Here is a 12,868-nt window from a genome sequence, read left to right as displayed (position 1 = left end):
TATGAGGGACTTGATGAGGATGAACTGCATGTATTCCTGCATAGAAAAATGAAACTGATAATACTCATATGAACCTTCTCAGCTAATAGAGCAAGTAGAGGGAGCTTTTATAGTTGAAGCACAGGAGAAAGCTGAATTCAAAGATAAAATATGGTGTGAAAATGGAGTCAATAGGAAAAAAAGGGAAATGTAATGGGAGAAAGAAAAAGGAGAGGGGGGAATAGGCCAAGATATTTCATATAATAAGATTTTTCATTATTACAATGAGCTATTGCAATGATATGGAAGGGGAGAGGCAAGGGGGGGATGAGGGAACCTTTGCTCTCATCAGAGGTGGCTAGGAGAGGAAACAGCATATATACTCAATGGGGTATAGACAACTGGAGTAAGAAGGAGGGGGGAGCAGGAGGAAGGGGTGAGGATGTGAGTGATGGAGAAGAGGATGGACCATGGGGGGGACAGTGGTCAGATATAACACATTTTCTTTTTTACTTCTTGCAAGGGGCTGGGATTGGAAGGCCTGCCCAGGACCATGGGGCCAGGTGGATTCTGGGCCTAAGGGTTGGTATGGGGGCTCAGGGCTTCTTGGCCCCAGGACCAGGAATCTCTCTGCTATGCCATTCAGCAACCCTACAGCAGAGTCAGAGTGAAAGGAGAGAGAAAATATAGTACATGGTAGTGGAGAAATAAGAAAGGAGGTAGTTGTAATCAGCAATGGCAAAGTTGGAAAAACATGGAAGTAACTTTTGCGATGGACTTACCATAAAGAATGTGATCCACCCATGACAGAGTTGTTGGTGTTGGAACAAAGACTGAAGAACATTTTTTATTATTATTATTATTATTATTTTGGGGAGGGTGCAGGGCAAATGGGGCTGGGTGCCTGGGGCCACATAGCAGAGTGGTCTTTGGGTGTCTGAGGCCAGATTCGGACCCAGGTGCTCCTGGCTCAAGGGCCAATGCTCTGTTTGCCACCCAGCCACCCTTATTATTATTACTATTTTATTTAAGTTTGGGTCTTTTTTTTTCTTATTTTTGGTTTTTGCAGGGCAGTGGGGATCAGGTGGCTTGCATATCACACAGCTGGGTGATTGTTGGATCTACGGGGCTGGATATGGGCTCAGGTGCTCATGGCTCCAGGGCTGATGCTTCGTCCATTGCGCCACCTGACCATACCTACAATTATTACTACTTTTTTGTTTTATTTTTTTTCTCTCCCCTTTATCGCTCAAGCAAGTCTATATTCATGGGGGAAAGGGGGTATTTTGTTTACTCTTAAACAAGAATATTTTATTAATGTAAAAAAAACATTTGTACAAAATGAGAATCAAAAATAAAATTTAAAAAGAGAAAAAAATAAAATTTAACCAAACCCTTGAAATAGCAAGAATTAGAAAAGACAATGAAGAAAGAAAACTTTTACTCTTTGCAGATGAAAAGTTAGTATACTTAGAGAATTATAGAAAATCAATTCAAAATCTATTTGAAACAAACAACTTTAGCAAAATTGAAAGATATAAAATAAACCCACATAAATCATCAGCATTTCTATTTATTGCCAACAAAGTATAATAGCAAGAGATAGAAAGAGAAATTTATTTAAAATAACTGTAAACAGGGAGCAGCTAGGTAGTTCAGTGGACAGAGCACCAGTCCTAGAGTCAGGAGGACCTGAGTTCAAATCAAGCCTCAGATGCTTAATAATTACCTAGCTGTGTGGTCTTGGGCAAGCTACTTAACCCCACTGCCTTGCAAAAAAGGAAAAACATAATTGTAAACAACATAAAATACTTGTGAATCTACCTTCCAATACAAACTCAGAAACTATATGAACATATTTACAAGACACTTTTCACAAATTAGAATTGGATCTAAATAAAGGACCAAATATCAATTTCACACAGGTCAATTGAACTAATATAATAAAAATGACAATTCTACTTAAATTTCTTATTCAGTGCCATACCAATCAATCTACCAAAAAAGTTACTGTATTGAGCTAGGGAAAAAATGGCAACAAAATCCATATGGAAGAAAAAAAAGATCAAGAATCAAAGGAATTAATAAAAAACTGCAAAAGAAAGTGGTCTAGTCATACCAGAACTAAAATCTTATTAGAAAACAGCAATCATCAAATCTGTTTGGTACTGGCTAGGAAACAGAGTGGTAGATCAGTAGGAAGAATAGATAAGGTACAAAAGAAATAGTAGTGAATGATTATAGCAATCTATTGTTTGAAAACCCAAAGTCTCCAACTTCTGTGATAAGAACTTACTCTTTAACAAAAACTGCTGGGAAAACTGGGAAAATAATATAGAAGAAATTAGGCATGGATCAATATGTCACAACCCATACCCAGAGAAGCTCAAAATAGGTAGAGGATTCAGACATGATACCATAAGACAGTTAGGATAACAAGGAATAATTTATCTGTCAGATATATGAAAAAGAGAGCAGTTAATGATCAAAAAAGGATAGAGAACACTTTAAAATCCAAAATGTTTAATTTTAATTACATTAAATTAAAAAGGTTTTGACTACTAAACCAATGCAACCAAAATTAGAAGAAATGCACTGGATTTAAATGTAGAGTATATATTGGATTGCTTTTTCTTAGAGAAGGGAGGGAGGAAAAGGAGAGTAGGAGAAAAACTCAAAACCTTGCAAAAAATGATTGGTAAAAATTACCATTGCATGTAGATGGAAAAACAAATACATTTAAGAAAAAGAATGCAGTAAGTTGGGAAACATTTTTTACATCTAGTGTTTCTGATAAAAGACTCATTTATAAAATATATAGAGAATTGAATGAAGTTTATAATAACACAAATCATTCTCCAATTGATAAAGGGTCAAAGGATATGAACAGCAGTTCTCAGACAAAATTAAAACTCAATAGAAATATAAAATGCTCCAAACCATTACGGATCAGAGAAATGCAAATTAAAAAGTTCTGAGGTAACATTTCACATCTATCAGATTGACAATCATGATAAAAAAAGGAAAATGATCAATGTTGGAGGGAATGTGGGAAAACTGTGACACCAATGCATGGTTAGTGAAGCTGTGAATTTATCCTACCTTTCTGGAGAGGAATTTGGACCTATGTGCAAATATCAATACAACTGTATACCATTTAATCCAGCAATAACACTACTAGGGCTATATCCCAAAGAGATCATAAGGTAAAAAAACCCACATGTACAAAACTATTTATAGCAGCTCTTTTGGCAAGTAATTGAAAATTGAGGGAATGCCCATAAATTTGAGAATCACTGAGCAAAGTATGGTATATGAATGTGATGGAGTATAAGAAATCATGACTAGCTGAACTTCAAAAAAGCCTGGAAAGACTTTCATGAACTAAAGTTAAGTGAAGTGAGCAAACCAGAAGAGCATTGTACATATTAAAAGAAGCACTATGTGATGATCAGCTTTGATTTATCTTTTCATCTTAGTAGTATAATAAAGGACAATTCTTAAGAACTTGTAATAACCCCATTTCAGAAAAAGAAATTGACAAAACCATAAAAAAATTTTCTAAGAATATGTCTCCACTTCCAGATGGATTTACAAGTGAATTCTAACAAACATTTAAGTACCACTTAATTCTTACTCTATATTAACTATTTTTAAAAATAGGAGTTCTACCAAATTCTTTATGACACCAACATGGTGCTGATACCTAAACTAGGAAGAACCAAAACAGAGAAAGAAAATTATAGATCAATATCCCTAATTAATATTGATGTGAAAAAAATAAAATTTTAGCAATGAAATCTACAGCACATTACCTAAGATAATATACCATGTTCAGGGAGGATTTATACCAGGTAAGCAGGGGTGGTTCAATATTTTAAAAAATAACACAATTGAACATATCTATAGCAAAACAATCAGAAATGATATGATTTTCTCAATAGATGCTGAAAAAGCCTTTGATAAAATACAAATCTATTTCCATTAAAATCACTAGAAAGTTTAACATTTAATGGAATTTTCCTTGAAATAATGAATAGTATATATCTAAAACCATCAACAAATATATGTATTGGGAATAAATTCAGAGTATTTCCAGTAAAATCAAGGGTGAAACAAGGATGCTCATTATCACCATTACTATTCAATATAGTATTAGAAATGCTAGCTTTAGCAATAAGAGAAGAAAAAAAATTGAAGGAATCAGAACTAGCAATGAGGAAGCAAAGTTTTTACTCTTTGCAGATGGTGTGATGGTATACCTAGAGAACCTGAAAAAATCATCTAAAAATCTCCTTGAAACAATTAATAAAATCAACAAGTAGCAGGATATAAAATAAACTCACATAAATCATCAGCATTTCAATATATAAGAATAACAAAACCCAAGAGCAAGAGATAGAAAGAGAAATTCCATTTAAAGTAATTATAGACATTAAATTTGGGAATTCTAACTCCCAAAGACAAACCCAGAAACTCTATGAACAAAAAATGCACTTGTCACCCAAATAAAGTCAGATCTAAATAATTGGGAAAATGCCAATTGCTCAAGGTTAGGTCAAGCTAATATAATAAAAATAAAATTCTACAATTGGGGCAAATGGAAATCTCCTTTGAAAATAGAATTGACCAGGAGTGGCTAGGTGGCACAGTGGATAGAGCACCGGCCCTGGAGTTGCAAGTACCTGAGTTCAAGTTTGGTCTCAGTCACTTAATAATTGCTTAGCTGTGTGACCTTGGGAAAGCCACTCAAGCCCATTGCCTTGCAAAAAAAAATAACTTAAAAATAAAATTGACCAATTGGAAAAGAATTTACAAAAGGTAAATGAAAATTATTCTCCTAAAAAAAGGAATGGGCGGCTCCCACGCCGGCCCAGGCACGTGCCTGCTCTTGCGGGGGGCCCAGCGCCCGCCTCGCCCCTCCCTCTCCCTCCGAGCCGCAGGGCCCGGCCGTGCCCGGAGCCACCCGACACCCCCCGTGGACCCCTGGTACAGGGTTGTAGACTTTTAAAACATCACCAGAAGTTTCTGAACCTCTCAGATTTAATTGGTTTTCTTCCCTGGTTACAATGCTAAGGCTGCTTGTGTTTGGGGTGCTGCTTCACAACATTCCGGGGAGCAACCAAGATGAAACTTCTCACCTGAAAACCCTTCCAGGGACCACCTCCTGGAACCTTAACTTGCCTGAGGAGCACATTCCTTATTTTCTCCACAACAATAGACATCTTGCTGCAGTCTGTGACAAAGACCCACGATGTCCTTATAAAAAACATTTAAAACATCTTGAATTGTGTTGGGGCTATGAGAAATCATGCAGGCCAGAGTCTCGGTTTGGCTATCCCATTTGTAGTTATGTGGATAGGGGATGGACCAATACCATTGAATCAGCTCAGGAGATATTCTGGAAAAAAGCGGATTTTGGTTATGCAAAGGAGAGCCTGCATGAATTACGGACCCTCTGCCAACCTATGGAAACAGGTGATTCCTGGCTAGTTTGCTCTTGCTACCTTCAGTACTGTAGAACATCAAACTTATACATTGATCTAAGAAGAGTGAAGAGAAATCATGACAGGTTTAAGGAAACCTTCCTACAGAAGGGTGACATCGGAGGTCACTGTAAACTTGATGTTCGCACAATGATGTCTGAAGGTCAACGTAAAAGCCCTCTACAATCTTGGTTTGCTGAGCTACAAGTGTACACAGAACTAAGCTTCAAACCCACTGAAGATGGCAAGTGTGATGTCGTAATCAAAAAGCCAACCTACTTCATGAAGTTAGATGCAGGTGTTAACAAGTATCACCATTTCTGTGATTTTATCAATCTCTACATTACTCAGCACGTTAACAATTCCTTCAGTACAGATGTCAACATCATCATGTGGGATACTAGTTCCTATGGATATGGGGACCTGTTCAGTGAGACTTGGAAGGCATTCACTAACTATGACATCATCCATTTGAAAGAATATGATTCAAAAACGGTGTGTTTCAAGGAAGCTATCTTTTCCTTGCTTCCCCGAATGAGATATGGATTGTTTTACAACACCCTCCTGATCTCTGGCTGCCAAGATACAGGACTATTTCGAGCATTTTCCCAGCATGTGTTATACAGGTTGAACATCACAAGAGATGCACCACAGGATGGAAAATTCCATGTCACCATTCTTGCCTGCAGTACAGAATATCGGAAGATATTAAATCAGAATGAGCTTGTAAATGCATTGAAAACTATGTCTGCATTTGAGGTCCAAATAATAGATTACAAATACAAGGAGATTGGCTTTTTGGAACAACTGAAGATTACACACAACACAGACATATTTATCAGCATGCATGGTGCGGGCCTGACACACTTGTTTTTTCTCCCAGACTGGGCCGTGATTTTTGAACTGTACAACTGTGAGGATGAACGCTGTTATTTAGACCTAGCCAGGTTGAGAGGGATTCACTATGTTACATGGAAAAAAAAGAAGCAAGGTTTTCCATCAAGATAAGGGTCACCATCCAACTCTAGGAGAACACCCTAAATTTACAAACTATTCTTTCGATGTAGAAGAATTTATGTCTCTTGTCTTCCAGGCTGCTGAGCATGTATCTCAACACCCAAAGTGGCCATTTAAGAAAAAACATGACGAACTATGAAAAAGAAATTTCAGTTTATTTTCTGTCAATTTCACTGGCGTGGAATGGAAATCAACCAGGATCTAAGTACCTGAGCGACAAGCTCACGAAATTTTTAAAACCAAAAATGTGCCATATTTATACCAAAATGCAAATCTAGAGTTTTGAAGTATTTGAACTCTGGTTTTTCTTGACCATTCTTTCTGCTTTCTTTGTTATTGCTATTTATCAGGAACCATTTAAGACTTTTGCACTGATCATTTTAATTCTCCCATTTTGTAAACGTTTTCAGGCTTATAATAATGGTTATTATTATTATTTTGGGGGGGTTAGTGGTAATGAAAGTTTCATGGATGAGTTACTGAGTTTCAGAATCTGCAAAGATTTTGTTATTGTTGTTATTTTTATTTTTATGATATGATAATTATTGTAATTTCAATCATCTCTTCAGTTTATTTCTGACATATTTGGATTTATAGGACCAGAAATTGAGAGCCCAAAGGAATCTTAGAGGTTGTAGGATTAGAGGAACATAAATTCTGGGTTTAGAGCTAAGCTCTAAAGAGGGAAACTTTTAAGTCTGACTTTTATCTAACAAAGAGTTGATTCAAGGGGTGGCTAGGTGGCATAGTGGATAAAGCACCGGCCTTGGAGTCAGGAGTACCTGGGTTCAAATCTGGTCTGAGACACTTAATAATTACCTAGCTGTGTGGCCTTGGGCAAGCCACTTAACCCCATTTGCCTTGCCAAAAACAACCTAAAAAAAGAGTTGATTCATGAGAGAATCTAACTCATTTTCCTAAAGAGGAAATCAAGACCCAACAGGGTTAAGTGAGTTGCTCAGAGTTAATAGCTAGTAAGGATCTGAGGAAGAATTTGAATCCAGGTCTTAATGAATCCAGTTCAAAATTTTATCCACCAAACTTTTAACAAAGAACTTGCTTTATAAACTAACCCTCATTTGATGCACACGCAAAAAATAGAATTTCAAGTATAGTAAGCCGATAATTCTTTCAATCTTAGTCAGATTTTTCAGTCACTTAAAGTGGATGTCAGGTATCCTGAGATTAAAATGCATCCTATGCAATTGTGATAGGATGTGTATTACTAATTGGAGTCAACTTTTAATGTGAATTATGTATGGTATGGCAAATTCTTTAATTTTTTTTTTGGTTAAGCAAGTAGTGCTTGATTTTCCCTTTTATGAGGGAAAGCAAAAACCCCTAATTTGTAAAGTGTTTCTTTTAAAAGATGGCATAGTTCCTATCACTGAGGTAGGTAAAGTCCTAATTCTCTAGATCACTGTCCCCATTGAAAGATATAAGTTTTAGTTCTTCATAAGTTTCTGTATTTAACCTGTTAATGTAGAGTGTTTTATTCTGAATTATTAAAAAAAAGAATCTATAGAAGAATAACATTATGAAAACAGGTAAGATCTTACTAAACTCTATTTATGAATGGAAAAAGTATTGAGATCAATTCTCCTATTTATGCCCTTCTAGGATACTTCATTTCTGTTGTTAGAATTCATTCTGTTGCAAAATGAGTTTACAAATGTCTAAACACTTGCAAAGTTTAAATTTTGAGTCTCTTAAGTGCCTTTTGTTAAATGATTGTAAGGAACTTCCTAGAGGTTAGGTCTATTTATTACACTGCTTATATAAAATGCAGATGAATGCCTGGAGCACTAACTGATCCACAGGTTGGTTCAGGCCCTTGAAAAACTCTGTTCTAAGAATCTTGGCTGATTGCAATGGATTTTCTAATCATGGTTGTTGCTGCTTTTCCATGTGCAGAATACTGAGCAATTATTTAGGAAAACAGGCTTCACTCAAAAGGGAAACAAAGAGTCAAAGTCGCAATTTGGGACAGGATCAAAAATTGTAAATGCAGTATTTCTATATTTGTGTTATTATCTCATTTTACAGAAGTGTCTAGGATGATGTTGTTTTGTAAAGTAGCGTAAATTTAAGAACATTTCGCTTTTTTTAGAGGAAAGCTATATTTATTATACTTTGCACATATTTTAGAGAGTGGTAAATTTTATAAAAACAGGAGAATGTATCTGATAATTATGTGGTTAATTTATCAGGCTTTAAAAACAGTAACAGAAGGAGCAGTTCCAGCATTTTCAAACTTTAAAAATTTTAAAGTGTAAAATTTGCTACTTTTATCAATTCATATTTTTAAGATCAACCTGTAAAAAGCCTATAGTGTCTTTTTTTTTGGGGGGGGGGCATGCTTTTGAAATAAATCTTTTTTTTGTATTAAAAAAAGGAATGGAATCTGTGGAAACTAATGACTTCATGAGACAACAAGAAACTTTTAAAGCCAAAAAATTGGAAAAATAGAATAAAATGTAAACTACCTCACTGGCAAAACCACTGACCTTGAGAATAGATCCAAGGGAGACAACATAGGAATCATTTGGCTTCCTATAAAAAAATAATTGAGAATAAAAAGAAGCCTGGAGAGATATTTCAGAATATAGTGAAGGAAAATTGCCCTGCTATCTTGGAACCAGAGGGCAAAATAGTTATTGAAAATACATTAATCCCTTGGGGTGGCTAGCTGGCGTAGTGGATAGAGCACTGGTCCTGGAGTCAGGAGTGCCTGAGTTCAAATCCAGACTCAGACACTTAATAATTACATAGCTGTGTGGCCTTGGGCAAGCCACTTAACACCATTGCCTTACAAAAACTAAAAAAAATACATTGATCCCCCTTCTGAAAAGGATCAGAAAATAAAAACACAAAGGAATATTGTAGTCAAATTCCAGAACTATCAGATAAAAGAGGAAATCACGCATGCAGCCAGAGAGAAATAATTTAAATGCCAAGGAGCACAGGACTTGGCTGCATCGACATTAAAGGATCAAAGGGCCTGGAATACAACATTCCAAAGAGTTGGAATGCAGCCCATAATTCACTATCCATAAAACCTGAACCTTCACTTTCAGGGGAAAAGGTGGGCTTCAAACTTTTCCTGATGAAAAGACCAGACCTTAATAGAAAATTTGGACTTCAAACAAGAAGTCTTAAGAGATAAATGAAAAAGCAAAAAAAGAAAAAGTAAAAAAAAACTACAAAAAAGAAAAAAATGCCTATATCCATACCTGGGGGAAACAATTCTCATAACTCTTGAAAATGGTAACTCTATTAGTAGGAATAAACTTAACCACAAGTAATGGACACTCATGACTTTTCTGTCTCATAATGTTTTAAAAAAGAATATCTGGGGGGGAGCGGAGCCAAGATGGTGACAAGAGAGGAAAGTCTCTTAGGCACTTTCTCATAAAACTTCGAAACTAAGGTCTTTAACTAAATTTTCAAGAGACAGAACCCACAGAGGGTCCCAGTGTGACAGTTCTCCTACTCAAGGTAATCTGGAAAAGAGCAGAAAGGCTCTGCTCCCTGGGGTTGGATGGGCATCCAGCCCGAGGGGTGGCCCACCAGAGAGAAAGAACTTCAGCCTCCTGGAGGCAGGCCCAGGGCACTGGGAGATGCAGGTCAAAGTAGCTGGGAGTTTCCTGAGCTACCCCGGGGAGCACTGGGCACAAATTGGGGGAACAGCTGGGGAAACTGTGCCAGAGCAAGCACTTGAAGCCCAGCCCACAGGGCACACAGCAAGCAGCAAGGAGCAGGATGGCCAAGGCAGACCATGAAACAGAAGCGGGTGGAGCAGGTAAGCAGGAGCCCCCAGGGCATGAGCCCATTGAACTCAGGGAGGGGAGTGAAGAGAGACTGCAGAGCTGGGCCCCTGGAACAAGAATCTGGTGCTCTGACCACATTCAGATCCTTATCGCAGTCTAGCCACCCTATAGAACAGCAGGGTCACCCCCCACCTCAGCCCCCTGGCAGAGGGGGGGCACATATGGTCACTCACAGACCAGGAAGGAGGACAGAGCCTCATACACTGAGACCCTTGTGGGAGTGTCCCAAAAGCTCAGGAAGCACCTCCACAACAGGCTTAGGCTGGGAAAATGAGCAAGCAGAGAACAAAGAGGAACACCATTGAGAAATATTTCACATATGAGCAAAGGAAGGATCAAAACACTCAGTCCGAAGATAAGGAAGCACAAGCTCTTGCATCTAAAGACTCCAAGAAAAACAGAAATTGGGCTCAGGCTATGACAGAGCTCAAAAAAGACTCTGAAAATCAAATGAGGGAGTTAGAAGAAAAACTGGGAAAAGAAATGAGAGAGAAAAACATGAAAATGAAGTCAGCAGCTTAGGCAAGGAAATCTCCAAAAAATGCTGAAGAAAATAGCATACTAAAAACCAGCTTAGGTCAAATGGATAAAACAGTTCAAAAAAGTTATTGAGGAGAAGAATGCTTTAAAAAATAAAATTGACCAGATGGAAAAAGAGATAAGAAAGCTCTCTGAGGAAAACAAATCCTGCAGACAAAGGAATAGAACTCAGGGAGATTGATGAATTTATGAGAAATCAGAAATCAATACTTCAAAACCAAAAAATAAATGAAAAATTAGAAGAAAATGTGAAACATCTCTTTGAAAAAACAACTGATGTGGAAAATAGATTTAGGAAAGAAAATTTAAAAATTATTGGAATATATGAAAGTCATGATCAGGAAAAGACCCTTGACATCATTTTCAAAAAATTACTACAGGAAAATTGCCCTGATATCCTAGGAGCAGAGGGAAAAATAGAAATGGAGAGAATCCACCGATCCTCCTGAGAAAGAGATCCCAAAAAAACAACCCCTAGGAATATTATAGCCAAGTTCCAGAACTCCCAAGTCAAAAAGGAAATATTACAATCAGCCAGAAGGACACAATTCAAATATCGTGGAGCTACAGTCAGGATCACACAGGACTAAGCTGCAATTACATTAAAAGCTCGTAGGTCTTGGAAGATAATATACTGGAAGGAAAAAGAGCTTGGAATGCAACTGAGAATCAACTACCCAGCAAAAATGAATGTCCTCTTCTGGGGGAAAAAGATGGATTTTCAATGAACCAGGGGAATTTCAAATGTTCCTGTTGAAATGACCAGAGCTGATCAGAAGGTTTGATCTTCAAATACAGGACTTAGGTGAGGATTGGAGGAGAAGGGGAAAATATGAGGCACTTAATGATGATGAACTACATGTATTCCTGTATAGAAAAATGACACTGATAATCCTCATATGAACCTTCTCAGTTAATAGAGCAGGTAGAGGGAGCTTTTATAGTTGAAACACAGGAGAAAGCTGAATTTGAAGATAAAATAGGATGTAAAAATGGAGTCAATTGGAAAAAAATGGGAAATGGAATGGGAGAAAGAAAAGGGAGAGGGGAAATAGGCCAAGATATTTCATGTAATAAGATCTTTCTTTATCACAATGAACTATTGCAATGTTATGGAAGGGGGGAAGGCAAGGGGGGGAATGAGGGAATGAATCTTTGCTCTCATTAGAGGTGGCTAGGAGAGGAAACAGCATATATATACTCAATGAGGTATAGGCATCTGGAGTAAAAAGTGGGGGGACGGGGGAAGGGGGGGATTTGAGTGATGGAGGAGAGGATGTACCATGGGGGGGAGAGTGGTCAGATATAACACATTTTCTCTTTTGCTTCTTGCAAGGGACTGGGATTGGATGACCTCTCTGGGACCATAGGGCCAGGTGGATTCTGGGCCTAAGGGGCGGTAAGGGGGCTCGAGGCCTCTGGTCCAAGGGCTAGGGATCTTTCTGCTGTGCCACTCAGCTACCCTACAGCAGAGTCAGAGTGAAAAGAGAGAGAAAATATATTACATGGTAGTGGAGAAATAAGAAAGGAGGGAGTTGCGAACAGCAATGGAAATGGTGGAAAAATATGGAAGTAACTTTTGTGATGGACTTATCATAAAGAATTTGATCCAAGGGCAGCTAGGTGGCATAGTGGATAAAGCACTGGCCCTGGAGTCAGGAGTACCTGGGTTCAGATCCTGTCTCAGACACTTAATAATTACCTAGCTGTGTGGCCTTTGGCAAGCCACTTAACCCCGTTTGCCTTGCAAAAACCAAAAAGAAAACAAAAAGAATATGATCCACCTGCGACAGAGGTGTTGGTATTAGAACAAAGACTGAAGCACATTTTTATTATTATTATTATTATTATTTTGGGGGGTGCAGGGAAAATGGGGCTGCAGGGCAAATGGGGCTGGGTGTCCCACCTGGGGCCCCATAGCAGGGTGATCGTTGGGTGTCTGAGACTGGATTGGGATCCAGGGGCTCCTGGCTCAAGGGTCAATGCTCTGTCCACCACCCAGCCACCCCTACTATT

At 38.0% G+C, this 12,868-nt stretch overlaps 1 pseudogene; it reads left to right on the top strand.

Annotated features, from left to right (window-relative positions):
- Nucleotides 1–5,031: 5,031 nt before the first annotated feature.
- Nucleotides 5,032–6,663, top strand: LOC141498476 (EGF domain-specific O-linked N-acetylglucosamine transferase pseudogene; annotated as a pseudogene).
- The last annotated feature ends 6,205 nt before the right edge of the window (nucleotides 6,664–12,868 follow it).

Source organism: Macrotis lagotis, chromosome X, assembly GCF_037893015.1.
Source record: "Macrotis lagotis isolate mMagLag1 chromosome X, bilby.v1.9.chrom.fasta, whole genome shotgun sequence".
NCBI lineage: Eukaryota > Metazoa > Chordata > Mammalia > Peramelemorphia > Peramelidae > Macrotis > Macrotis lagotis.
The sequence above is the reverse complement of the archived record's forward strand: the minus strand, read 5'-3'. Positions and strand labels throughout refer to the sequence as shown.